The sequence below is a fragment of the Cetorhinus maximus genome, chromosome 12, assembly GCF_964194155.1.
Source record: "Cetorhinus maximus chromosome 12, sCetMax3.hap1.1, whole genome shotgun sequence".
In the NCBI taxonomy this organism is placed as follows: domain Eukaryota; kingdom Metazoa; phylum Chordata; class Chondrichthyes; order Lamniformes; family Cetorhinidae; genus Cetorhinus; species Cetorhinus maximus.
The window spans coordinates 80,566,647-80,592,663 of record NC_135890.1 but is presented as its reverse complement, the minus strand read 5'-3'; the positions used below and the strand labels follow the sequence as shown (position 1 = coordinate 80,592,663).

General features: G+C 41.3%; 1 protein-coding gene and 15 non-coding genes across 16 annotated transcripts in view; all 16 read right to left on the bottom strand.

The window, feature by feature from the left end:
• Nucleotides 1-26,017, bottom strand: part of LOC144687635 (synergin gamma-like) — a 450,053-nt gene that overhangs the window by 255,643 nt on the left and 168,393 nt on the right. The window lies entirely within an intron of this gene.
• Nucleotides 822-928, bottom strand: LOC144688126 (U6 spliceosomal RNA). The gene has a single exon (XR_013578333.1). It is a non-coding gene; the product is annotated as a U6 spliceosomal RNA (small nuclear RNA).
• On the bottom strand, nucleotides 2,586-2,692 carry LOC144688201 (U6 spliceosomal RNA). Its single transcript, XR_013578395.1, has one exon. It is a non-coding gene; the product is annotated as a U6 spliceosomal RNA (small nuclear RNA).
• LOC144688200 (U6 spliceosomal RNA) lies at nucleotides 4,349-4,455 on the bottom strand. The gene has a single exon (XR_013578394.1). It is a non-coding gene; the product is annotated as a U6 spliceosomal RNA (small nuclear RNA).
• On the bottom strand, nucleotides 6,111-6,217 carry LOC144688125 (U6 spliceosomal RNA). The gene has a single exon (XR_013578332.1). It is a non-coding gene; the product is annotated as a U6 spliceosomal RNA (small nuclear RNA).
• Nucleotides 7,875-7,981, bottom strand: LOC144688199 (U6 spliceosomal RNA). Its single transcript, XR_013578393.1, has one exon. It is a non-coding gene; the product is annotated as a U6 spliceosomal RNA (small nuclear RNA).
• Nucleotides 9,635-9,741, bottom strand: LOC144688124 (U6 spliceosomal RNA). Its single transcript, XR_013578331.1, has one exon. It is a non-coding gene; the product is annotated as a U6 spliceosomal RNA (small nuclear RNA).
• LOC144688198 (U6 spliceosomal RNA) lies at nucleotides 11,399-11,505 on the bottom strand. The gene has a single exon (XR_013578392.1). It is a non-coding gene; the product is annotated as a U6 spliceosomal RNA (small nuclear RNA).
• Nucleotides 13,161-13,267, bottom strand: LOC144688123 (U6 spliceosomal RNA). The gene has a single exon (XR_013578330.1). It is a non-coding gene; the product is annotated as a U6 spliceosomal RNA (small nuclear RNA).
• On the bottom strand, nucleotides 14,925-15,031 carry LOC144688197 (U6 spliceosomal RNA). Its single transcript, XR_013578390.1, has one exon. It is a non-coding gene; the product is annotated as a U6 spliceosomal RNA (small nuclear RNA).
• LOC144688122 (U6 spliceosomal RNA) lies at nucleotides 16,685-16,791 on the bottom strand. The gene has a single exon (XR_013578329.1). It is a non-coding gene; the product is annotated as a U6 spliceosomal RNA (small nuclear RNA).
• LOC144688121 (U6 spliceosomal RNA) lies at nucleotides 18,448-18,554 on the bottom strand. The gene has a single exon (XR_013578328.1). It is a non-coding gene; the product is annotated as a U6 spliceosomal RNA (small nuclear RNA).
• LOC144688080 (U6 spliceosomal RNA) lies at nucleotides 20,212-20,318 on the bottom strand. Its single transcript, XR_013578289.1, has one exon. It is a non-coding gene; the product is annotated as a U6 spliceosomal RNA (small nuclear RNA).
• On the bottom strand, nucleotides 21,977-22,083 carry LOC144688079 (U6 spliceosomal RNA). The gene has a single exon (XR_013578288.1). It is a non-coding gene; the product is annotated as a U6 spliceosomal RNA (small nuclear RNA).
• Nucleotides 23,741-23,847, bottom strand: LOC144688120 (U6 spliceosomal RNA). The gene has a single exon (XR_013578327.1). It is a non-coding gene; the product is annotated as a U6 spliceosomal RNA (small nuclear RNA).
• Nucleotides 25,505-25,611, bottom strand: LOC144688196 (U6 spliceosomal RNA). The gene has a single exon (XR_013578389.1). It is a non-coding gene; the product is annotated as a U6 spliceosomal RNA (small nuclear RNA).

Here is a 26,017-nt window from a genome sequence, read left to right as displayed (position 1 = left end):
AGTTACATTTTGGAAATGTATCCGACCAGCATTTAACAGAAAGTACCCATTCAGTCGAACAGCTATATATAATCCCACACACACACAACTCACAAAGTCAATTCACATTTCCTGGATCACTTCACAGGCACACTGTACCCCTGAACCTGTCACAGAGAAACTCTCATCTCCACTTCCAATTCAGTTAAACTGCTCTGAAGAAGCAAACTCCAATCGACTTCTCTCACCACAGATTCTGACAGACCAGTTCAGATTTTCCAGTATTTTCGGTTTCTATTTCACTTAAACTCCTATTCTTTTATTATTTTCTTGGATTAAAACGCAACTTCCATTCTCCAAATCTTATTCCACATCTTCCAGCACATTATGAACACCCATTTTCGCTATTCCGGCAAACATTACACCCTTTCCTGAACTTAAGTCAATCCATTTGAATGTGCTGTTCCCAGCACAACGCTCTGCTGGGGATTTGCTCCACAGCCTTGTTGTCCAGGAGCTTTTCTCTCCCACCGAATTCCCGACACGCCGACTTGTCTTTGCTGAGTTTTATCAGCCTTTTGTGTTTTGGTTCTAGATTTGCAGCATCTGTGATATTTTGCTCTTTTGTCATTCAATAAGTATCAAATAATTAATGTTTTAAATATCTCAAGTACCCGATTTCAAAGTGAGAAATCTGGACGTTCGACAAATCTGTGGAATGAAAAGGTTGAACTGAATCAGGTAAAGGAGGAGCTGAATAAAGATGTTGGATTGTGTGATGATGGTTTTTGAAACAGGGTAAATTGTGGATGTGCTGCAAAAGGTGAGATGTTTTGAAAGTGTAAAATATGGAACGCTTCTCGAATTTGCGTGTCATCCTTGCGCATGGGCCATGCTAATCTTCTCTGTATCGTTCCAATTTTAGTGTATGTGCTGCCGAAGCGAGCACGAATCACGGCTGAGTATCAGCGCCTTATTAATGCCCAATATTCAACATGCTTTTTGGTTACACTGACTTCATTTCCTCTGGTTAAGTTTTTTTTTCAACGGTACATTAACGTTCTGCTACACAATAATACATCAAACAAATTGTGCTACCACCACAATGGGACTTTTACATGTTGGGCCTTCCAAACATACACACTGACAGGAAAGCACATGTCCATGCAAAGTATTCTGGTCGCCTACTTTCCCCACCTCACAGCTCCCTCTTCGAACATGTTGGTGAAGTCAATCCATCCAGCATCAGGATGCAGCCAGACAGGCCATCAAGGGATCCCGTCAAACATTTCCAGGGTACTTAGCACACGAGTGCTCTTGGCTGAAACCACCTTGTCGTTTACCAACTATGTCTTTTCCAATGTCAGTCATCAAAGCTGCTGCCCTACTCAAGAGGCGTGCACATGGGTGCAAGAATCTGCAAAGAATTCTGCATGTCGGTCATCTCATAGCTGCCAGCAGAACTGACTTTCTGAAATATAGCAACAGCTTCACGAAAGGGAACGCAGCCCTATAGAAAGCGAAAAGCTCAACAACAGTCCTGACACATGAAAACTAGAGATTGATACACACTTTGTTACATAGCTGGAGGCATGTTCCGCATAACCAACCAGTATTGAAGCAAAGTGCTCATCCAATGATCTTTTCAATGCATCTGGGACAATAGTCCCAGTTAATCGGTGGACATTTACCTTGTAATTAATCATGTCGACTAGATGACTTTAAGCATTTTGGTCATTCAAAGAAGTAAATCATTTAAAAGTGCTAAGCAACAATCTGAGCTAAAGTGACATTTTGGATTTGTATCCGACCAGCATTTAATAGAAAGTAGCCATTCAGTCGCACAGCTATATTTAATCCCACACACAAACAACTCACAAAGTCAATTCACATTTCCTGGATCACTTCACAGGCACACTGTACCACTGAACCTGTCACAGAGAAATTCTCATCTCCACTTCTAATTCAGTTCAACTGCTCTGAAGAAGCAAACTCCAATCGACTTCTCTCATCACAGATTCTGACAGACCAGTTCAGATTTTCCAGTATTTCCGGTTTCTATATCAGTTAAACTCGTATTCTTTTATTATTTTCTTGAATTAAAACGCAACTCCCATTCTCCAAATCTTATTCCACATCTTCCAGCACATTATGAACTCCCATTTTCGCTTTTCCGGCAAACATTACACCCTTTTCTGAACTGGAGTCAATCCATTTGAATGTGCTGTTCCCAGGACAACGCTCCGCTGGTGATTTGCTCCACAGCGTTGTTGTCCAGGAGCTTTTCTCTCCCACCGAATTCCCGACACGCCGACTTGTCTTTGCTGAGTTTTATCAGCCTTTTGTGTTTTGGTTCTAGATTTGCAGCATCTGTGATGTTTTGCTGCTTTGTCAATCAATAAGTATCAAATAATTAATGTTCTAAATATCTCAAATACCCGATTTCAAAGTGAGAAATTTGGACGTTCGACAAATCTGTGGAATGAAAAGGCTGAATTGAATCAGGTAAAGGAGGAGCTGAATAAAGATGATGGATTGTGTGATGATGGTTTTTGAAACAGGGTAAATTGTGGATGTGCTGCAAAAGGTGAAATGTTTTGAAAGTGTAAAATATGGAACGCTTCACGAATTTGCGTGTCATCCTTGCGCAGGGGCCATGCTAATCTTCTCTGTATCGTTCCAATTTTAGTGTATGTGCTGCCGAAGCGAGCACGAATCACCGCTGAGTATCAGCGCCTTATAATGCTCAATATTCAACATGCTTTTTGGTGACACTAACTTCATTTCATCTGGTTCAGTTTTTTCAACGGTACATTAACGGTCTGCTACGGAATAATACATCAAACAAATTGTGCTACCACCACAATGGGACTTTTACATGTTGGGCCTTAGAAACATACAAACTGACAGGAAAGCACATGTCCATGCAAAGTATTCTGGTCGCCAACTTTCCCCAACTCACAGCTCCCTCTTCGAACATGCTGGTGATCTCAGTCAATCCATCCAGCATCAGGATGCAGCCAGACAGGCCATCAAGGGATCCCGTCAAACATTTCCAGGGTACCTAGCACACGAGTGCTCTTGGCTGAAACCACCTTGTCGTTTACCAACTATGTCTTGTCCAATGTCAGTCATCAAAGCTACAGCCACACTCAAGAGGCGTGCACATGGGTGCAAGAATCAGCAAAGAATTCTGCATGTCGGTCATCTCATAGCTGCTAGCAGAACTGACTTTCTGAAATATAGCAACAGCTTCACGAAAGGGAACGCAGCCCTATAGAAAGCTAAAAGCTCAACAACAGCCCTCACACATGAAAACAAGAGATTGATACACACTTTGTTACTTAGCTGGAGACATGATCCGCATAATCAACCAGTATTGAAGCAAATTGCTCATCCAATGAACATTTCAATGCATCTGGGACAGTAGTCCCAGTTAATCGGTGGACTTTTACCTTGTAATTAATCATGTCGACTAGATGACTTTAAGCATTTTGATCATTCAAAGAAGTAAATCTTTTAAAAGTACTAAACAAAATCTGAGCTAAAGTTACATTTTGGAAATGTATCCGACCAGCATTTAACAGAAAGTACCCATTCAGTCGAACAGCTATATTTAATCCCACACACACACAACTCACAAAGTCAATTCACATTTCCTGGATCACTTCACAGGCACACTGTACCCCTGAACCTGTCACAGAGAAACTCTCATCTCCACTTCCAATTCAGTTAAACTGCTCTGAAGAAGCAAACTCCAATCGACTTCTCTCACCACAGATTCTGACAGACCAGTTCAGATTTTCCAGTATTTTCGGTTTCTATTTCACTTAAACTCCTATTCTTTTATTATTTTCTTGGATTAAAACGCAACTTCCATTCTCCAAATCTTATTCCACATCTTCCAGCACATTATGAACACCCATTTTCGCTATTCCGGCAAACATTACACCCTTTCCTGAACTTGAGTCAATCCATTTGAATGTGCTGTTCCCAGCACAACGCTCTGCTGGGGATTTGCTCCACAGCCTTGTTGTCCAGGAGCTTTTCTCTCCCACCGAATTCCCGACACGCCGACTTGTCTTTGCTGAGTTTTATCAGCCTTTTGTGTTTTGGTTCTAGATTTGCAGCATCTGTGATATTTTGCTCTTTTGTCATTCAATAAGTATCAAATAATTAATGTTTTAAATATCTCAAGTAACCGATTTCAAAGTGAGAAATCTGGACGTTCGACAAATCTGTGGAATGAAAAGGTTGAACTGAATCAGGTAAAGGAGGAGCTGAATAAAGATGTTGGATTGTGTGATGATGGTTTTTGAAACAGGGTAAATTGTGGATGTGCTGCAAAAGGTGAGATGTTTTGAAAGTGTAAAATATGGAACGCTTCACGAATTTGCGTGTCATCCTTGCGCAGGGGCCATGCTAATCTTCTCTGTATCGTTCCAATTTTAGTGTATGTGCTGCCGAAGCGAGCACGAATCACCGCTGAGTATCAGCGCCTTATTAATGCTCAATATTCAACATGCTTTTTGGTTACACTAACTTCATTTCCTCTGGTTAAGATTTTGTTCAACGGTACATTAACGTTCTGCTACGGAATAATACATCAAACAAATTGTGCTACCACCACAATGGGACTTTTACATGTTGGGCCTTCCAAACATACACACTGACAGTAAAGCACATGTCCATGCAAAACATTCTGCTCGCCTACTTTACCCACCTCACAGCTCCCTCTTCGAACATGTTGGTGAAGTCAATCCATCCAGCATCAGGATGCAGCCAGACAGGCCATCAAGGGATCCCGTCAAACATTTCCAGGGTACTTAGCACACGGGTGCTCTTGGCTGAAACCACCTTGTCGTTTACCAACTATGTCTTTTCCAATGTCAGTCATCAAAGCTGCTGCCCTACTCAAGAGGCGTGCACATGGGTGCAAGAATCAGCAAAGAATTCTGCATGTCGGTCATCTCATAGCTGCTAGCAGAACTGACTTTCTGAAATATAGCAACAGCTTCACGAAAGGGAACGCAGCCCTATAGAAAGCTAAAAGCTCAACAACAGCCCTCACACATGAAAACAAGAGATTGATACACACTTTGTTACTTAGCTGGAGACATGATCCGCATAATCAACCAGTATTGAAGCAAATTGCTCATCCAATGAACATTTCAATGCATCTGGGACAGTAGTCCCAGTTAATCGGTGGACTTTTACCTTGTAATTAATCATGTCGACTAGATGACTTTAAGCATTTTGATCATTCAAAGAAGTAAATCTTTTAAAAGTACTAAACAAAATCTGAGCTAAAGTTACATTTTGGAAATGTATCCGACCAGCATTTAACAGAAAGTAACCATTCAGTCGAACAGCTATATATAATCCCACACACACACAACTCACAAAGTCAATTCACATTTCCTGGATCACTTCACAGGCACACTGTACCCCTGAACCTGTCACAGAGAAACTCTCATCTCCACTTCCAATTCAGTTAAACTGCTCTGAAGAAGCAAACTCCAATCGACTTCTCTCACCACAGATTCTGACAGACCAGTTCAGATTTTCCAGTATTTTCGGTTTCTATTTCACTTAAACTCCTATTCTTTTATTATTTTCTTGGATTAAAACGCAACTTCCATTCTCCAAATCTTATTCCACATCTTCCAGCACATTATGAACACCCATTTTCGCTATTCCGGCAAACATTACACCCTTTCCTGAACTTAAGTCAATCCATTTGAATGTGCTGTTCCCAGCACAACGCTCTGCTGGGGATTTGCTCCACAGCCTTGTTGTCCAGGAGCTTTTCTCTCCCACCGAATTCCCGACACGCCGACTTGTCTTTGCTGAGTTTTATCAGCCTTTTGTGTTTTGGTTCTAGATTTGCAGCATCTGTGATATTTTGCTCTTTTGTCATTCAATAAGTATCAAATAATTAATGTTTTAAATATCTCAAGTACCCGATTTCAAAGTGAGAAATCTGGACGTTCGACAAATCTGTGGAATGAAAAGGTTGAACTGAATCAGGTAAAGGAGGAGCTGAATAAAGATGTTGGATTGTGTGATGATGGTTTTTGAAACAGGGTAAATTGTGGATGTGCTGCAAAAGGTGAGATGTTTTGAAAGTGTAAAATATGGAACGCTTCTCGAATTTGCGTGTCATCCTTGCGCATGGGCCATGCTAATCTTCTCTGTATCGTTCCAATTTTAGTGTATGTGCTGCCGAAGCGAGCACGAATCAAGGCTGAGTATCAGCGCCTTATTAATGCCCAATATTCAACATGCTTTTTGGTTACACTGACTTCATTTCCTCTGGTTAAGTTTTTTTTTCAACGGTACATTAACGTTCTGCTACACAATAATACATCAAACAAATTGTGCTACCACCACAATGGGACTTTTACATGTTGGGCCTTCCAAACATACACACTGACAGGAAAGCACATGTCCATGCAAAGTATTCTGGTCGCCTACTTTCCCCACCTCACAGCTCCCTCTTCGAACATGTTGGTGAAGTCAATCCATCCAGCATCAGGATGCAGCCAGACAGGCCATCAAGGGATCCCGTCAAACATTTCCAGGGTACTTAGCACACGAGTGCTCTTGGCTGAAACCACCTTGTCGTTTACCAACTATGTCTTTTCCAATGTCAGTCATCAAAGCTGCTGCCCTACTCAAGAGGCGTGCACATGGGTGCAAGAATCTGCAAAGAATTCTGCATGTCGGTCATCTCATAGCTGCCAGCAGAACTGACTTTCTGAAATATAGCAACAGCTTCACGAAAGGGAACGCAGCCCTATAGAAAGCGAAAAGCTCAAGAACAGTCCTGACACATGAAAACTAGAGATTGATACACACTTTGTTACATAGCTGGAGGCATGTTCCGCATAACCAACCAGTATTGAAGCAAAGTGCTCATCCAATGATCTTTTCAATGCATCTGGGACAATAGTCCCAGTTAATCGGTGGACATTTACCTTGTAATTAATCATGTCGACTAGATGACTTTAAGCATTTTGGTCATTCAAAGAAGTAAATCATTTAAAAGTGCTAAGCAACAATCTGAGCTAAAGTGACATTTTGGATTTGTATCCGACCAGCATTTAATAGAAAGTAGCCATTCAGTCGCACAGCTATATTTAATCCCACACACAAACAACTCACAAAGTCAATTCACATTTCCTGGATCACTTCACAGGCACACTGTACCACTGAACCTGTCACAGAGAAATTCTCATCTCCACTTCTAATTCAGTTCAACTGCTCTGAAGAAGCAAACTCCAATCGACTTCTCTCATCACAGATTCTGACAGACCAGTTCAGATTTTCCAGTATTTCCGGTTTCTATATCAGTTAAACTCGTATTCTTTTATTATTTTCTTGAATTAAAACGCAACTCCCATTCTCCAAATCTTATTCCACATCTTCCAGCACATTATGAACTCCCATTTTCGCTTTTCCGGCAAACATTACACCCTTTTCTGAACTGGAGTCAATCCATTTGAATGTGCTGTTCCCAGGACAACGCTCCGCTGGTGATTTGCTCCACAGCGTTGTTGTCCAGGAGCTTTTCTCTCCCACCGAATTCCCGACACGCCGACTTGTCTTTGCTGAGTTTTATCAGCCTTTTGTGTTTTGGTTCTAGATTTGCAGCATCTGTGATGTTTTGCTGCTTTGTCAATCAATAAGTATCAAATAATTAATGTTCTAAATATCTCAAATACCCGATTTCAAAGTGAGAAATTTGGACGTTCGACAAATCTGTGGAATGAAAAGGCTGAATTGAATCAGGTAAAGGAGGAGCTGAATAAAGATGATGGATTGTGTGATGATGGTTTTTGAAACAGGGTAAATTGTGGATGTGCTGCAAAAGGTGAAATGTTTTGAAAGTGTAAAATATGGAACGCTTCACGAATTTGCGTGTCATCCTTGCGCAGGGGCCATGCTAATCTTCTCTGTATCGTTCCAATTTTAGTGTATGTGCTGCCGAAGCGAGCACGAATCACCGCTGAGTATCAGCGCCTTATAATGCTCAATATTCAACATGCTTTTTGGTGACACTGACTTCATTTCATCTGATTAAGTTTTTTCAACGGTACATTAACGTTCTGCTACACACTAATACATCAAACAAATTGTGCTACCACCACAATGGGACTTTTACATGTTGGGCTTTCCAAACATACACACTGACAGGAAAGCACATGTCCATGCAAAGCATTCTGGTCGCCTACTTTCCCCATCTCACAGCTCCCTCTTCGAACATGTTGGTGAAGTCAATCCATCCAGCATCAGGATGCAGCCAGACAGGCCATCAAGGGATCCCGTCAAACATTTCCAGGGTACTTAGCACACGAGTGCTCTTGGCTGAAACCACCTTGTCGTTTACCAACTATGTCTTTTCCAATGTCAGTCATCAAAGCTACAGCCACACTCAAGAGGCGTGCACATTGGTGCAAGAATCAGCAAAGAATTCTGCATATCGGTCATCTCATAGCTGCTAGCAGAACTGACTTTCTGAAATATAGCAACAGCTTCACGAAAGGGAACGCAGCCCTATAGAAAGCTAAAAGCTCAACAACAGCCCTCACACATGAAAACAAGAGATTGATACACACTTTGTTACTTAGCTGGAGACATGATCCGCATAATCAACCAGTATTGAAGCAAATTGCTCATCCAATGAACATTTCAATGCATCTGGGACAATAGTCCCAGTTAATCGGTGGACTTTTGCCTTGTAATTAATCATGTCGACTAGATGACTTTAAGCATTTTGATCATTCAAACAAGTAAATCATTTAAAAGTACTAAACAACAATCTGAGCTAAAGTTACATTTTGGATTTGTATCCAACCAGCATTTAACAGAAAGTAACCATTCAATCGCACAGCGATATTTAATCCCACACACACACAACTCACAAAGTCAATTCACATGTCCTGGATCACTTCACAGGCACACTGTATCCCTGAACCTGTCACAGAGAAACTCTCATCTCCTCTTCCAATTCAGTTAAACTGCTCTGAAGAAGCAAACTCCAATCGACTTCTCTCACCACAGATTCTGACAGACCAGTTCAGATTTTCCAGTATTTTCGGTTTCTATTTCAGTTAAACTCCTATTCTTTTATTATTTTCTTGGATTCAAACGCAACTCCCATTCTCCAAATCTTATTCCACATCTTCCAGCACATTATGAACACCCATTTTCGCTATTCCGGCAAACATTACACCCTTTCCTGAACTGGAGTCAATCCATTTGAATGTGCTGTTCCCAGCACAACGCTCTGCTGGAGATTTGGTCCACAGCGTTGTTGTCCAGGAGCTTTTCTCTCCCACCGAATTCCCGACACGCCGACTTGTCTTTGCTGAGTTTTATCAGCCTTTTGTGTTTTGGTTCTAGATTTGCAGCATCTGTGATATTTTGCTCTTTTGTCATTCAATAAGTATCAAATAATTAATGTTTTAAATATCTCAAGTACCCGATTTCAAAGTGAGAAATCTGGACGTTCGACAAATCTGTGGAATGAAAAGGTTGAACTGAATCAGGTAAAGGAGGAGCTGAATAAAGATGTTGGATTGTGTGATGATGGTTTTTGAAACAGGGTAAATTGTGGATGTGCTGCAAAAGGTGAGATGTTTTGAAAGTGTAAAATATGGAACGCTTCTCGAATTTGCGTGTCATCCTTGCGCATGGGCCATGCTAATCTTCTCTGTATCGTTCCAATTTTAGTGTATGTGCTGCCGAAGCGAGCACGAATCACGGCTGAGTATCAGCGCCTTCTTAATGCCCAATATTCAACATGCTTTTTGGTTACACTGACTTCATTTCCTCTGGTTAAGTTTTTTTTTCAACGGTACATTAACGTTCTGCTACACAATAATACATCAAACAAATTGTGCTACCACCACAATGGGACTTTTACATGTTGGGCCTTCCAAACATACACACTGACAGGAAAGCACATGTCCATGCAAAGTATTCTGGTCGCCTACTTTACCCACCTCACAGCTCCCTCTTCGAACATGTTGGTGAAGTCAATCCATCCAGCATCAGGATGCAGCCAGACAGGCCATCAAGGGATCCCGTCAAACATTTCCAGGGTACTTAGCACACGAGTGCTCTTGGCTGAAACCACCTTGTCGTTTACCAACTATGTCTTTTCCAATGTCAGTCATCAAAGCTGCTGCCCTACTCAAGAGGCGTGCACATGGGTGCAAGAATCTGCAAAGAATTCTGCATGTCGGTCATCTCATAGCTGCCAGCAGAACTGACTTTCTGAAATATAGCAACAGCTTCACGAAAGGGAACGCAGCCCTATAGAAAGCGAAAAGCTCAACAACAGCCCTCACACATGAAAACAAGAGATTGATACACACTTTGTTACTTAGCTGGAGACATGATCCGCATAATCAACCAGTATTGAAGCACATTGCTCATCCAATAATCTTTTCAATACATCTGGGACAATAGTCCCAGTTAATCTGTGGACTTTTACCTTGTAATTAATCATGTCGACTAGATGACTTAAAGCATTTTGATCATTCAAAGAAGTAAATCTTTTAAAAGTACTAAACAACAATCTGAGCTAAATTTACAATTTGGATTTGTATCCGACCAGCATTTAACTGAAAGTAACCATTCAATCGCACAGCTATATTTAATCCCACACACACACAACTCACAAAGTCAATTCACATGTCCTGGATCACTTCACAGTCACACTGTACCCCTGAACCTGTCACAGAGAAACTCTCATCCCCTCTTCCAATTCAGTTAAACTGCTCTGAAGAAGCAAACTCCAATCGACTTCACTCACCACAGATTCTGACAGACCAGTTCAGATTTTCCAGTATCTTCGGTTTCTATTTCAGTTAAACTCCTATTCTTTTATTATTTTCTTGGATTCAAACGCAACTCCCATTCTCCAAATCTTATTCCACATCTTCCAGCACATTATGAACACCCATTTTCGCTTTCCCAGCAAACATTACACCCTTTCCTGAACTGGAGTCAATCCATTTGAATGTGCTGTTCGAAGCACAACGCTCTGCTGGGGATTAGCTCCACGGCGTTGTTGTCCAGGAGCTTTTCTCTCCCACCGAATTCCCGACACGCCGACTTGTCTTTGCTGAGTTTTATCAGCCTTTTGTGTTTTGGTTCTAGATTTGCAGCATCTGTGATATTTTGCTCTTTTGTCATTCAATAAGTATCAAATAATTAATGTTTTAAATATCTCAAGTACCCGATTTCAAAGTGAGAAATCTGGACGTTCGACAAATCTGTGGAATGAAAAGGTTGAACTGAATCAGGTAAAGGAGGAGCTGAATAAAGATGTTGGATTGTGTGATGATGGTTTTTGAAACAGGGTAAATTGTGGATGTGCTGCAAAAGGTGAGATGTTTTGAAAGTGTAAAATATGGAACGCTTCACGAATTTGCGTGTCATCCTTGCGCAGGGGCCATGCTAATCTTCTCTGTATCGTTCCAATTTTAGTGTATGTGCTGCCGAAGCGAGCACGAATCACCGCTGAGTATCAGCGCCTTATTAATGCTCAATATTCAACATGCTTTTTGGTTACACTAACTTCATTTCCTCTGGTTAAGATTTTGTTCAACGGTACATTAACGTTCTGCTACGGAATAATACATCAAACAAATTGTGCTACCACCACAATGGGACTTTTACATGTTGGGCCTTCCAAACATACACACTGACAGTAAAGCACATGTCCATGCAAAACATTCTGCTCGCCTACTTTACCCACCTCACAGCTCCCTCTTCGAACATGTTGGTGAAGTCAATCCATCCAGCATCAGGATGCAGCCAGACAGGCCATCAAGGGATCCCGTCAAACATTTCCAGGGTACTTAGCACACGGGTGCTCTTGGCTGAAACCACCTTGTCGTTTACCAACTATGTCTTTTCCAATGTCAGTCATCAAAGCTGCTGCCCTACTCAAGAGGCGTGCACATGGGTGCAAGAATCAGCAAAGAATTCTGCATGTCGGTCATCTCATAGCTGCTAGCAGAACTGACTTTCTGAAATATAGCAACAGCTTCACGAAAGGGAACGCAGCCCTATAGAAAGCTAAAAGCTCAACAACAGCCCTCACACATGAAAACAAGAGATTGATACACACTTTGTTACTTAGCTGGAGACATGATCCGCATAATCAACCAGTATTGAAGCAAATTGCTCATCCAATGAACATTTCAATGCATCTGGGACAGTAGTCCCAGTTAATCGGTGGACTTTTACCTTGTAATTAATCATGTCGACTAGATGACTTTAAGCATTTTGATCATTCAAAGAAGTAAATCTTTTAAAAGTACTAAACAAAATCTGAGCTAAAGTTACATTTTGGAAATGTATCCGACCAGCATTTAACAGAAAGTACCCATTCAGTCGAACAGCTATATATAATCCCACACACACACAACTCACAAAGTCAATTCACATTTCCTGGATCACTTCACAGGCACACTGTACCCCTGAACCTGTCACAGAGAAACTCTCATCTCCACTTCCAATTCAGTTGAACTGCTCTGAAGAAGCAAACTCCAATCGACTTCTCTCACCACAGATTCTGACAGACCAGTTCAGATTTTCCAGTATTTTCGGTTTCTATTTCACTTAAACTCCTATTCTTTTATTATTTTCTTGGATTAAAACGCAACTTCCATTCTCCAAATCTTATTCCACATCTTCCAGCACATTATGAACACCCATTTTCGCTATTCCGGCAAACATTACACCCTTTCCTGAACTTGAGTCAATCCATTTGAATGTGCTGTTCCCAGCACAACGCTCTGCTGGGGATTTGCTCCACAGCCTTGTTGTCCAGGAGCTTTTCTCTCCCACCGAATTCCCGACACGCCGACTTGTCTTTGCTGAGTTTTATCAGCCTTTTGTGTTTTGGTTCTAGATTTGCAGCATCTGTGATATTTTGCTCTTTTGTCATTCAATAAGTATCAAATAATTAATGTTTTAAATATCTCAAGTACCCGATTTCAAAGTGAGAAATCTGGACGTTCGACAAATCTGTGGAATGAAAAGGTTGAACTGAATCAGGTAAAGGAGGAGCTGAATAAAGATGTTGGATTGTGTGATGATGGTTTTTGAAACAGGGTAAATTGTGGATGTGCTGCAAAAGGTGAGATGTTTTGAAAGTGTAAAATATGGAACGCTTCTCGAATTTGCGTGTCATCCTTGCGCATGGGCCATGCTAATCTTCTCTGTATCGTTCCAATTTTAGTGTATGTGCTGCCGAAGCGAGCACGAATCACGGCTGAGTATCAGCGCCTTATTAATGCCCAATATTCAACATGCTTTTTGGTTACACTGACTTCATTTCCTCTGGTTAAGTTTTTTTTTCAACGGTACATTAACGTTCTGCTACACAATAATACATCAAACAAATTGTGCTACCACCACAATGGGACTTTTACATGTTGGGCCTTCCAAACATACACACTGACAGGAAAGCACATGTCCATGCAAAGTATTCTGGTCGCCTACTTTCCCCACCTCACAGCTCCCTCTTCGAACATGTTGGTGAAGTCAATCCATCCAGCATCAGGATGCAGCCAGACAGGCCATCAAGGGATCCCGTCAAACATTTCCAGGGTACTTAGCACACGAGTGCTCTTCGCTGAAACCACCTTGTCGTTTACCAACTATGTCTTTTCCAATGTCAGTCATCAAAGCTGCTGCCCTACTCAAGAGGCGTGCACATGGGTGCAAGAATCTGCAAAGAATTCTGCATGTCGGTCATCTCATAGCTGCCAGCAGAACTGACTTTCTGAAATATAGCAACAGCTTCACGAAAGGGAACGCAGCCCTATAGAAAGCGAAAAGCTCAAGAACAGTCCTGACACATGAAAACTAGAGATTGATACACACTTTGTTACATAGCTGGAGGCATGTTCCGCATAACCAACCAGTATTGAAGCAAAGTGCTCATCCAATGATCTTTTCAATGCATCTGGGACAATAGTCCCAGTTAATCGGTGGACATTTACCTTGTAATTAATCATGTCGACTAGATGACTTTAAGCATTTTGGTCATTCAAAGAAGTAAATCATTTAAAAGTGCTAAGCAACAATCTGAGCTAAAGTGACATTTTGGATTTGTATCCGACCAGCATTTAATAGAAAGTAGCCATTCAGTCGCACAGCTATATTTAATCCCACACACAAACAACTCACAAAGTCAATTCACATTTCCTGGATCACTTCACAGGCACACTGTACCACTGAACCTGTCACAGAGAAATTCTCATCTCCACTTCTAATTCAGTTCAACTGCTCTGAAGAAGCAAACTCCAATCGACTTCTCTCATCACAGATTCTGACAGACCAGTTCAGATTTTCCAGTATTTCCGGTTTCTATATCAGTTAAACTCGTATTCTTTTATTATTTTCTTGAATTAAAACGCAACTCCCATTCTCCAAATCTTATTCCACATCTTCCAGCACATTATGAACTCCCATTTTCGCTTTTCCGGCAAACATTACACCCTTTTCTGAACTGGAGTCAATCCATTTGAATGTGCTGTTCCCAGGACAACGCTCCGCTGGTGATTTGCTCCACAGCGTTGTTGTCCAGGAGCTTTTCTCTCCCACCGAATTCCCGACACGCCGACTTGTCTTTGCTGAGTTTTATCAGCCTTTTGTGTTTTGGTTCTAGATTTGCAGCATCTGTGATGTTTTGCTGCTTTGTCAATCAATAAGTATCAAATAATTAATGTTCTAAATATCTCAAATACCCGATTTCAAAGTGAGAAATTTGGACGTTCGACAAATCTGTGGAATGAAAAGGCTGAATTGAATCAGGTAAAGGAGGAGCTGAATAAAGATGATGGATTGTGTGATGATGGTTTTTGAAACAGGGTAAATTGTGGATGTGCTGCAAAAGGTGAAATGTTTTGAAAGTGTAAAATATGGAACGCTTCACGAATTTGCGTGTCATCCTTGCGCAGGGGCCATGCTAATCTTCTCTGTATCGTTCCAATTTTAGTGTATGTGCTGCCGAAGCGAGCACGAATCACCGCTGAGTATCAGCGCCTTATAATGCTCAATATTCAACATGCTTTTTGGTGACACTGACTTCATTTCATCTGATTAAGTTTTTTCAACGGTACATTAACGTTCTGCTACACACTAATACATCAAACAAATTGTGCTACCACCACAATGGGACTTTTACATGTTGGGCTTTCCAAACATACACACTGACAGGAAAGCACATGTCCATGCAAAGCATTCTGGTCGCCTACTTTCCCCATCTCACAGCTCCCTCTTCGAACATGTTGGTGAAGTCAATCCATCCAGCATCAGGATGCAGCCAGACAGGCCATCAAGGGATCCCGTCAAACATTTCCAGGGTACTTAGCACACGAGTGCTCTTGGCTGAAACCACCTTGTCGTTTACCAACTATGTCTTTTCCAATGTCAGTCATCAAAGCTACAGCCCCACTCAAGAGGCGTGCACATTGGTGCAAGAATCAGCAAAGAATTCTGCATATCGGTCATCTCATAGCTGCTAGCAGAACTGACTTTCTGAAATATAGCAACAGCTTCACGAAAGGGAACGCAGCCCTATAGAAAGCTAAAAGCTCAACAACAGCCCTCACACATGAAAACAAGAGATTGATACACACTTTGTTACTTAGCTGGAGACATGATCCGCATAATCAACCAGTATTGAAGCAAATTGCTCATCCAATGAACATTTCAATGCATCTGGGACAATAGTCCCAGTTAATCGGTGGACTTTTGCCTTGTAATTAATCATGTCGACTAGATGACTTTAAGCATTTTGATCATTCAAAGAAGTAAATCATTTAAAAGTACTAAACAACAATCTGAGCTAAAGTTACATTTTGGATTTGTATCCAACCAGCATTTAACAGAAAGTAACCATTCAATCGCACAGCGATATTTAATCCCACACACACACAACTCACAAAGTCAATTCACATGTCCTGGATCACTTCACAGGCACACTGTATCCCTGAACCTGTCACAGAGAAACTCTCATCTCCTCTTCCAATTCAGTTAAACTGCTCTGAAGAAGCAAACTCCAATCGACTTCTCTCACCACAGATTCTGACAGACCAGTTCAGATTTTCCAGTATTTTCGGTTTCTATTTCAGTTAAACTCCTATTCTTTTATTATTTTCTTGGATTCAAACGCAACTCCCATTCTCCAAATCTTATTCCACATCTTCCAGCACATTATGAACACCCATTTTCGCTATTCCGGCAAACATTACACCCTTTCCTGAACTGGAGTCAATCCATTTGAATGTGCTGTTCCCAGCACAACGCTCTGCTGGAGATTTGGTCCACAGCGTTGTTGTCCAGGAGCTTTTCTCTCCCACCGAATTCCCGACACGCCGACTTGTCTTTGCTGAGTTTTATCAGCCTTTTGTGTTTTGGTTCCAGATTTGCAGTATCTGTGATATTTTGCTCTTTTGTCATTCAATAAGTATCAAATAATTAATGTTTTAAATATCTCAAGTACCCGATTTCAAAGTGAGAAATCTGGACGTTCGACAAATCTGTGGAATGAAAAGGTTGAACTGAATCAGGTAAAGGAGGAGCTGAATAAAGATGTTGGATTGTGTGATGATGGTTTTTGAAACAGGGTAAATTGTGGATGTGCTGCAAAAGGTGAGATGTTTTGAAAGTGTAAAATATGGAACGCTTCTCGAATTTGCGTGTCATCCTTGCGCATGGGCCATGCTAATCTTCTCTGTATCGTTCCAATTTTAGTGTATGTGCTGCCGAAGCGAGCACGAATCACGGCTGAGTATCAGCGCCTTATTAATGCCCAATATTCAACATGCTTTTTGGTTACACTGACTTCATTTCCTCTGGTTAAGTTTTTTTTCAACGGTACATTAACGTTCTGCTACACAATAATACATCAAACAAATTGTGCTACCACCACAATGGGACTTTTACATGTTGGGCCTTCCAAACATACACACTGACAGGAAAGCACATGTCCATGCAAAGTATTCTGGTCGCCTACTTTCCCCACCTCACAGCTCCCTCTTCGAACATGTTGGTGAAGTCAATCCATCCAGCATCAGGATGCAGCCAGACAGGCCATCAAGGGATCCCGTCAAACATTTCCAGGGTACTTAGCACACGAGTGCTCTTCGCTGAAACCACCGTGTCGTTTACCAACTATGTCTTTTCCAATGTCAGTCATCAAAGCTACAGCCCCACTCAACAGGCGTGCACATTGGTGCAAGAATCAGCAAAGAATTCTGCATATCGGTCATCTCATAGCTGCTAGCAGAACTGACTTTCTGAAATATAGCAACAGCTTCACGAAAGGGAACGCAGCCCTATAGAAAGCTAAAAGCTCAACAACAGCCCTCACACATGAAAACAAGAGATTGATACACACTTTGTTACTTAGCTGGAGACATGATCCGCATAATCAACCAGTATTGAAGCAAATTGCTCATCCAATGAACATTTCAATGCATCTGGGACAATAGTCCCAGTTAATCGGTGGACTTTTGCCTTGTAATTAATCATGTCGACTAGATGACTTTAAGCATTTTGATCATTCAAAGAAGTAAATCATTTAAAAGTACTAAACAACAATCTGAGCTAAAGTTATATTTTGGATTTGTATCCAACCAGCATTTAACAGAAAGTAACCATTCAATCGCACAGCGATATTTAATCCCACACACACACAACTCACAAAGTCAATTCACATGTCCTGGATCACTTCACAGGCACACTGTATCCCTGAACCTGTCACAGAGAAACTCTCATCTCCTCTTCCAATTCAGTTAAACTGCTCTGAAGAAGCAAACTCCAATCGACTTCTCTCACCACAGATTCTGACAGACCAGTTCAGATTTTCCAGTATTTTCGGTTTCTATTTCAGTTAAACTCCTATTCTTTTATTATTTTCTTGGATTCAAACGCAACTCCCATTCTCCAAATCTTATTCCACATCTTCCAGCACATTATGAACACCCATTTTCGCTATTCCGGCAAACATTACACCCTTTCCTGAACTTGAGTCAATCCATTTGAATGTGCTGTTCCCAGCACAACGCTCTGCTGGGGATTTGCTCCACAGCCTTGTTGTCCAGGAGCTTTTCTCTCCCACCGAATTCCCGACACGCCGACTTGTCTTTGCTGAGTTTTATCAGCCTTTTGTGTTTTGGTTCTAGATTTGCAGCATCTGTGATATTTTGCTCTTTTGCCATTCAATAAGTATCAAATAATTAATGTTTTAAATATCTCAAGTACCCGATTTCAAAGTGAGAAATCTGGACGTTCGACAAATCTGTGGAATGAAAAGGTTGAACTGAATCAGGTAAAGGAGGAGCTGAATAAAGATGTTGGATTGTGTGATGATGGTTTTTGAAACAGGGTAAATTGTGGATGTGCTGCAAAAGGTGAGATGTTTTGAAAGTGTAAAATATGGAACGCTTCTCGAATTTGCGTGTCATCCTTGCGCATGGGCCATGCTAATCTTCTCTGTATCGTTCCAATTTTAGTGTATGTGCTGCCGAAGCGAGCACGAATCACGGCTGAGTATCAGCGCCTTCTTAATGCCCAATATTCAACATGCTTTTTGGTTACACTGACTTCATTTCCTCTGGTTAAGTTTTTTTTTCAACGGTACATTAACGTTCTGCTACACAATAATACATCAAACAAATTGTGCTACCACCACAATGGGACTTTTACATGTTGGGCCTTCCAAACATACACACTGACAGGAAAGCACATGTCCATGCAAAGTATTCTGGTCGCCTACTTTACCCACCTCACAGCTCCCTCTTCGAACATGTTGGTGAAGTCAATCCATCCAGCATCAGGATGCAGCCAGACAGGCCATCAAGGGATCCCGTCAAACATTTCCAGGGTACTTAGCACACGAGTGCTCTTGGCTGAAACCACCTTGTCGTTTACCAACTATGTCTTTTCCAATGTCAGTCATCAAAGCTGCTGCCCTACTCAAGAGGCGTGCACATGGGTGCAAGAATCTGCAAAGAATTCTGCATGTCGGTCATCTCATAGCTGCCAGCAGAACTGACTTTCTGAAATATAGCAACAGCTTCACGAAAGGGAACGCAGCCCTATAGAAAGCGAAAAGCTCAACAACAGCCCTCACACATGAAAACAAGAGATTGATACACACTTTGTTACTTAGCTGGAGACATGATCCGCATAATCAACCAGTATTGAAGCACATTGCTCATCCAATAATCTTTTCAATACATCTGGGACAATAGTCCCAGTTAATCTGTGGACTTTTACCTTGTAATTAATCATGTCGACTAGATGACTTTAAGCATTTTGATCATTCAAAGAAGTAAATCTTTTAAAAGTACTAAACAACAATCTGAGCTAAATTTACAATTTGGATTTGTATCCGACCAGCATTTAACTGAAAGTAACCATTCAATCGCACAGCTATATTTAATCCCACACACACACAACTCACAAAGTCAATTCACATGTCCTGGATCACTTCACAGTCACACTGTACCCCTGAACCTGTCACAGAGAAACTCTCATCCCCTCTTCCAATTCAGTTAAACTGCTCTGAAGAAGCAAACTCCAATCGACTTCACTCACCACAGATTCTGACAGACCAGTTCAGATTTTCCAGTATCTTCGGTTTCTATTTCAGTTAAACTCCTATTCTTTTATTATTTTCTTGGATTCAAACGCAACTCCCATTCTCCAAATCTTATTCCACATCTTCCAGCACATTATGAACACCCATTTTCGCTTTCCCAGCAAACATTACACCCTTTCCTGAACTGGAGTCAATCCATTTGAATGTGCTGTTCGAAGCACAACGCTCTGCTGGGGATTAGCTCCACGGCGTTGTTGTCCAGGAGCTTTTCTCTCCCACCGAATTCCCGACACGCCGACTTGTCTTTGCTGAGTTTTATCAGCCTTTTGTGTTTTGATTCTAGATTTGCAGCATCTGTGATATTTTGCTGTTTTGTCAGTCAATAAGTATCAAATAATTAATGTTTTAAATATCTCAAGTAACCGATTTCAAAGTGAGAAAGTTGGACGTTCGATAAATCTGTGGAATGAAAAGGTTGAATTGAATCAGGTAAAGGAGGAGCTGAATAAAGATGTTGGATTGTGTGATGATGGTTTTTGAAACAGGGTAAATTGTGAATGTTCTGCAAAAGGTGAAATGTTTTGAAAGTGTAAAATATGGAACGCTTCACGAATTTGCGTGTCATCCTTGCGCAGGGGCCATGCTAATCTTCTCTGTATCGTTCCAATTTTAGTGTATGTGCTGCCGAAGCGAGCACGAATCTCCGCTGAGTATCAGCGCCTTATTAATGCTCAATATTCAACATGCTTTTTGGTTACACTAACTTCATTTCATCTGGTTAAGTTTTTTCAACGGTACATTAACGGTCTGCTACACAATAATACATCAAACAAATTGTGCTACCACCACAATGGGACTTTTACATGTTGGGCCTTAGAAACATACAAACTGACAGGAAAGCACATGTCCATGCAAAGTATTCTGGTCGCCAACTTTCCCCAACTCACAGCTCCCTCTTCGAACATGCTGGTGATCTCAGTCAATCCATCCAGCATCAGGATGCAGCCAGACAGGCCATCAAGGGATCCCGTCAAACATTTCCAGGGTACCTAGCACACGAGTGCTCTTGGTTGAAACCACCTTGTCGTTTACCAACTATGTCTTGTCCAATGTCAGTCATCAAAGCTACAGCCACACTCAAGAGGCGTGCACATGGGTGCAAGAATCAGCAAAGAATTCTGCATGTCGGTCATCTCATAGCTGCCAGCAGAACTGACTTTCTGAAATATAGCAACAGCTTCACGAAAGGGAACGCAGCCCTATAGAAAGCGAAAAGCTCAACAACAGCCCTCACACATGAAAACAAGAGATTGATACACACTTTGTTACTTAGCTGGAGACATGATCCGCATAATCAACCAGTATTGAAGCACATTGCTCATCCAATAATCTTTTCAATACATCTGGGACAATAGTCCCAGTTAATCTGTGGACTTTTACCTTGTAATTAATCATGTCGACTAGATGACTTTAAGCATTTTGATCATTCAAAGAAGTAAATCTTTTAAAAGTACTAAACAACAATCTGAGCTAAATTTACAATTTGGATTTGTATCCGACCAGCATTTAACTGAAAGTAACCATTCAATCGCACAGCTATATTTAATCCCACACACACACAACTCACAAAGTCAATTCACATGTCCTGGATCACTTCACAGTCACACTGTACCCCTGAACCTGTCACAGAGAAACTCTCATCCCCTCTTCCAATTCAGTTAAACTGCTCTGAAGAAGCAAACTCCAATCGACTTCACTCACCACAGATTCTGACAGACCAGTTCAGATTTTCCAGTATCTTCGGTTTCTATTTCAGTTAAACTCCTATTCTTTTATTATTTTCTTGGATTCAAACGCAACTCCCATTCTCCAAATCTTATTCCACATCTTCCAGCACATTATGAACACCCATTTTCGCTTTCCCAGCAAACATTACACCCTTTCCTGAACTGGAGTCAATCCATTTGAATGTGCTGTTCGAAGCACAACGCTCTGCTGGTGATTTGTTCCACAGCGTTGTTGTCCAGGAGCTTTTCTCTCCCACCGAATTCCCGACACGCCGACTTGTCTTTGCTGAGTTTTATCAGCCTTTTGTGTTTTGATTCTAGATTTGCAGCATCTGTGATATTTTGCTGTTTTGTCAATCAATAAGTATCAAATAATTAATGTTTTAAATATCTCAAGTAACCGATTTCAAAGTGAGAAAGTTGGACGTTCGATAAATCTGTGGAATGAAAAGGTTGAATTGAATCAGGTAAAGGAGGAGCTGAATAAAGATGTTGGATTGTGTGATGATGGTTTTTGAAACAGGGTAAATTGTGGATGTGCTGCAAAAGGTGAAATGTTTTGAAAGTGTAAAATATGGAACGCTTCACGAATTTGCGTGTCATCCTTGCGCAGGGGCCATGCTAATCTTCTCTGTATCGTTCCAATTTTAGTGTATGTGCTGCCGAAGCGAGCACGAATCATCGCTGAGTATCAGCGCCTTATTAATGCTCAATATTCAACATGCTTTTTGGTTACACTAACTTCATTTCATCTGGTTCAGTTTTTTCAACGGTACATTAACGGTCTGCTACACAATAATACATCAAACAAATTGTGCTACCACCACAATGGGACTTTTACATGTTGGGCCTTAGAAACATACAAACTGACAGGAAAGCACATGTCCATGCAAAGTATTCTGGTCGCCAACTTTCCCCAACTCACAGCTCCCTCTTCGAACATGCTGGTGATCTCAGTCAATCCATCCAGCATCAGGATGCAGCCAGACAGGCCATCAAGGGATCCCGTCAAACATTTCCAGGGTACCTAGCACACGAGTGCTCTTGGCTGAAACCACCTTGTCGTTTACCAACTATGTCTTGTCCAATGTCAGTCATCAAAGCTACAGCCACACTCAAGAGGCGTGCACATGGGTGCAAGAATCAGCAAAGAATTCTGCATGTCGGTCATCTCATAGCTGCTAGCAGAACTGACTTTCTGAAATATAGCAACAGCTTCACGAAAGGGAACGCAGCCCTATAGAAAGCTAAAAGCTCAACAACAGCCCTCACACATGAAAACAAGAGATTGATACACACTTTGTTACTTAGCTGGAGACATGATCCGCATAATCAACCAGTATTGAAGCAAATTGCTCATCCAATGAACATTTCAATGCATCTGGGACAGTAGTCCCAGTTAATCGGTGGACTTTTACCTTGTAATTAATCATGTCGACTAGATGACTTTAAGCATTTTGATCATTCAAAGAAGTAAATCTTTTAAAAGTACTAAACAAAATCTGAGCTAAAGTTACATTTTGGAAATGTATCCGACCAGCATTTAACAGAAAGTACCCATTCAGTCGAACAGCTATATTTAATCCCACACACACACAACTCACAAAGTCAATTCACATTTCCTGGATCACTTCACAGGCACACTGTACCCCTGAACCTGTCACAGAGAAACTCTCATCTCCACTTCCAATTCAGTTAAACTGCTCTGAAGAAGCAAACTCCAATCGACTTCTCTCACCACAGATTCTGACAGACCAGTTCAGATTTTCCAGTATTTTCGGTTTCTATTTCACTTAAACTCCTATTCTTTTATTATTTTCTTGGATTAAAACGCAACTTCCATTCTCCAAATCTTATTCCACATCTTCCAGCACATTATGAACACCCATTTTCGCTATTCCGGCAAACATTACACCCTTTCCTGAACTTGAGTCAATCCATTTGAATGTGCTGTTCCCAGCACAACGCTCTGCTGGGGATTTGCTCCACAGCCTTGTTGTCCAGGAGCTTTTCTCTCCCACCGAATTCCCGACACGCCGACTTGTCTTTGCTGAGTTTTATCAGCCTTTTGTGTTTTGGTTCTAGATTTGCAGCATCTGTGATATTTTGCTCTTTTGTCATTCAATAAGTATCAAATAATTAATGTTTTAAATATCTCAAGTACCCGATTTCAAAGTGAGAAATCTGGACGTTCGACAAATCTGTGGAATGAAAAGGTTGAACTGAATCAGGTAAAGGAGGAGCTGAATAAAGATGATGGATTGTGTGATGATGGTTTTTGAAACAGGGTAAATTGTGGATGTGCTGCAAAAGGTGAGATGTTTTGAAAGTGTAAAATATGGAACGCTTCTCGAATTTGCGTGTCATCCTTGCGCATGGGCCATGCTAATCTTCTCTGTATCGTTCCAATTTTAGTGTATGTGCTGCCGAAGCGAGCACGAATCACGGCTGAGTATCAGCGCCTTCTTAATGCCCAATATTCAACATGCCTTTTGGTTACACTGACTTCATTTCCTCTGGTTAAGTTTTTTTTTCAACGGTACATTAACGTTCTGCTACACAATAATACATCAAACAAATTGTGCTACCACCACAATGGGACTTTTACATGTTGGGCCTTCCAAACATACACACTGACAGGAAAGCACATGTCCATGCAAAGTATTCTGGTCGCCTACTTTACCCACCTCACAGCTCCCTCTTCGAATATGTTGGTGAAGTCAATCCATCCAGCATCAGGATGCAGCCAGACAGGCCATCAAGGGATCCCGTCAAACATTTCCAGGGTACTTAGCACACGAGTGCTCTTCGCTGAAACCACCTTGTCGTTTACCAACTATGTCTTTTCCAATGTCAGTCATCAAAGCTGCTGCCCTACTCAAGAGGCGTGCACATGGGTGCAAGAATCTGCAAAGAATTCTGCATGTCGGTCATCTCATAGCTGCCAGCAGAACTGACTTTCTGAAATATAGCAACAGCTTCACGAAAGGGAACGCAGCCCTATAGAAAGCGAAAAGCTCAAGAACAGTCCTGACACATGAAAACTAGAGATTGATACACACTTTGTTACATAGCTGGAGGCATGTTCCGCATAACCAACCAGTATTGAAGCAAAGTGCTCATCCAATGATCTTTTCAATGCATCTGGGACAATAGTCCCAGTTAATCGGTGGACATTTACCTTGTAATTAATCATGTCGACTAGATGACTTTAAGCATTTTGGTCATTCAAAGAAGTAAATCATTTAAAAGTGCTAAGCAACAATCTGAGCTAAAGTGACATTTTGGATTTGTATCCGACCAGCATTTAATAGAAAGTAGCCATTCAGTCGCACAGCTATATTTAATCCCACACACAAACAACTCACAAAGTCAATTCACATTTCCTGGATCACTTCACAGGCACACTGTACCACTGAACCTGTCACAGAGAAATTCTCATCTCCACTTCTAATTCAGTTCAACTGCTCTGAAGAAGCAAACTCCAATCGACTTCTCTCATCACAGATTCTGACAGACCAGTTCAGATTTTCCAGTATTTCCGGTTTCTATATCAGTTAAACTCGTATTCTTTTATTATTTTCTTGAATTAAAACGCAACTCCCATTCTCCAAATCTTATTCCACATCTTCCAGCACATTATGAACTCCCATTTTCGCTTTTCCGGCAAACATTACACCCTTTTCTGAACTGGAGTCAATCCATTTGAATGTGCTGTTCCCAGGACAACGCTCCGCTGGTGATTTGCTCCACAGCGTTGTTGTCCAGGAGCTTTTCTCTCCCACCGAATTCCCGACACGCCGACTTGTCTTTGCTGAGTTTTATCAGCCTTTTGTGTTTTGGTTCTAGATTTGCAGCATCTGTGATGTTTTGCTGCTTTGTCAATCAATAAGTATCAAATAATTAATGTTCTAAATATCTCAAATACCCGATTTCAAAGTGAGAAATTTGGACGTTCGACAAATCTGTGGAATGAAAAGGCTGAATTGAATCAGGTAAAGGAGGAGCTGAATAAAGATGATGGATTGTGTGATGATGGTTTTTGAAACAGGGTAAATTGTGGATGTGCTGCAAAAGGTGAAATGTTTTGAAAGTGTAAAATATGGAACGCTTCACGAATTTGCGTGTCATCCTTGCGCAGGGGCCATGCTAATCTTCTCTGTATCGTTCCAATTTTAGTGTATGTGCTGCCGAAGCGAGCACGAATCACCGCTGAGTATCAGCGCCTTATAATGCTCAATATTCAACATGCTTTTTGGTGACACTGACTTCATTTCATCTGATTAAGTTTTTTCAACGGTACATTAACGTTCTGCTACACACTAATACATCAAACAAATTGTGCTACCACCACAATGGGACTTTTACATGTTGGGCTTTCCAAACATACACACTGACAGGAAAGCACATGTCCATGCAAAGCATTCTGGTCGCCTACTTTCCCCATCTCACAGCTCCCTCTTCGAACATGTTGGTGAAGTCAATCCATCCAGCATCAGGATGCAGCCAGACAGGCCATCAAGGGATCCCGTCAAACATTTCCAGGGTACTTAGCACACGAGTGCTCTTGGCTGAAACCACCTTGTCGTTTACCAACTATGTCTTTTCC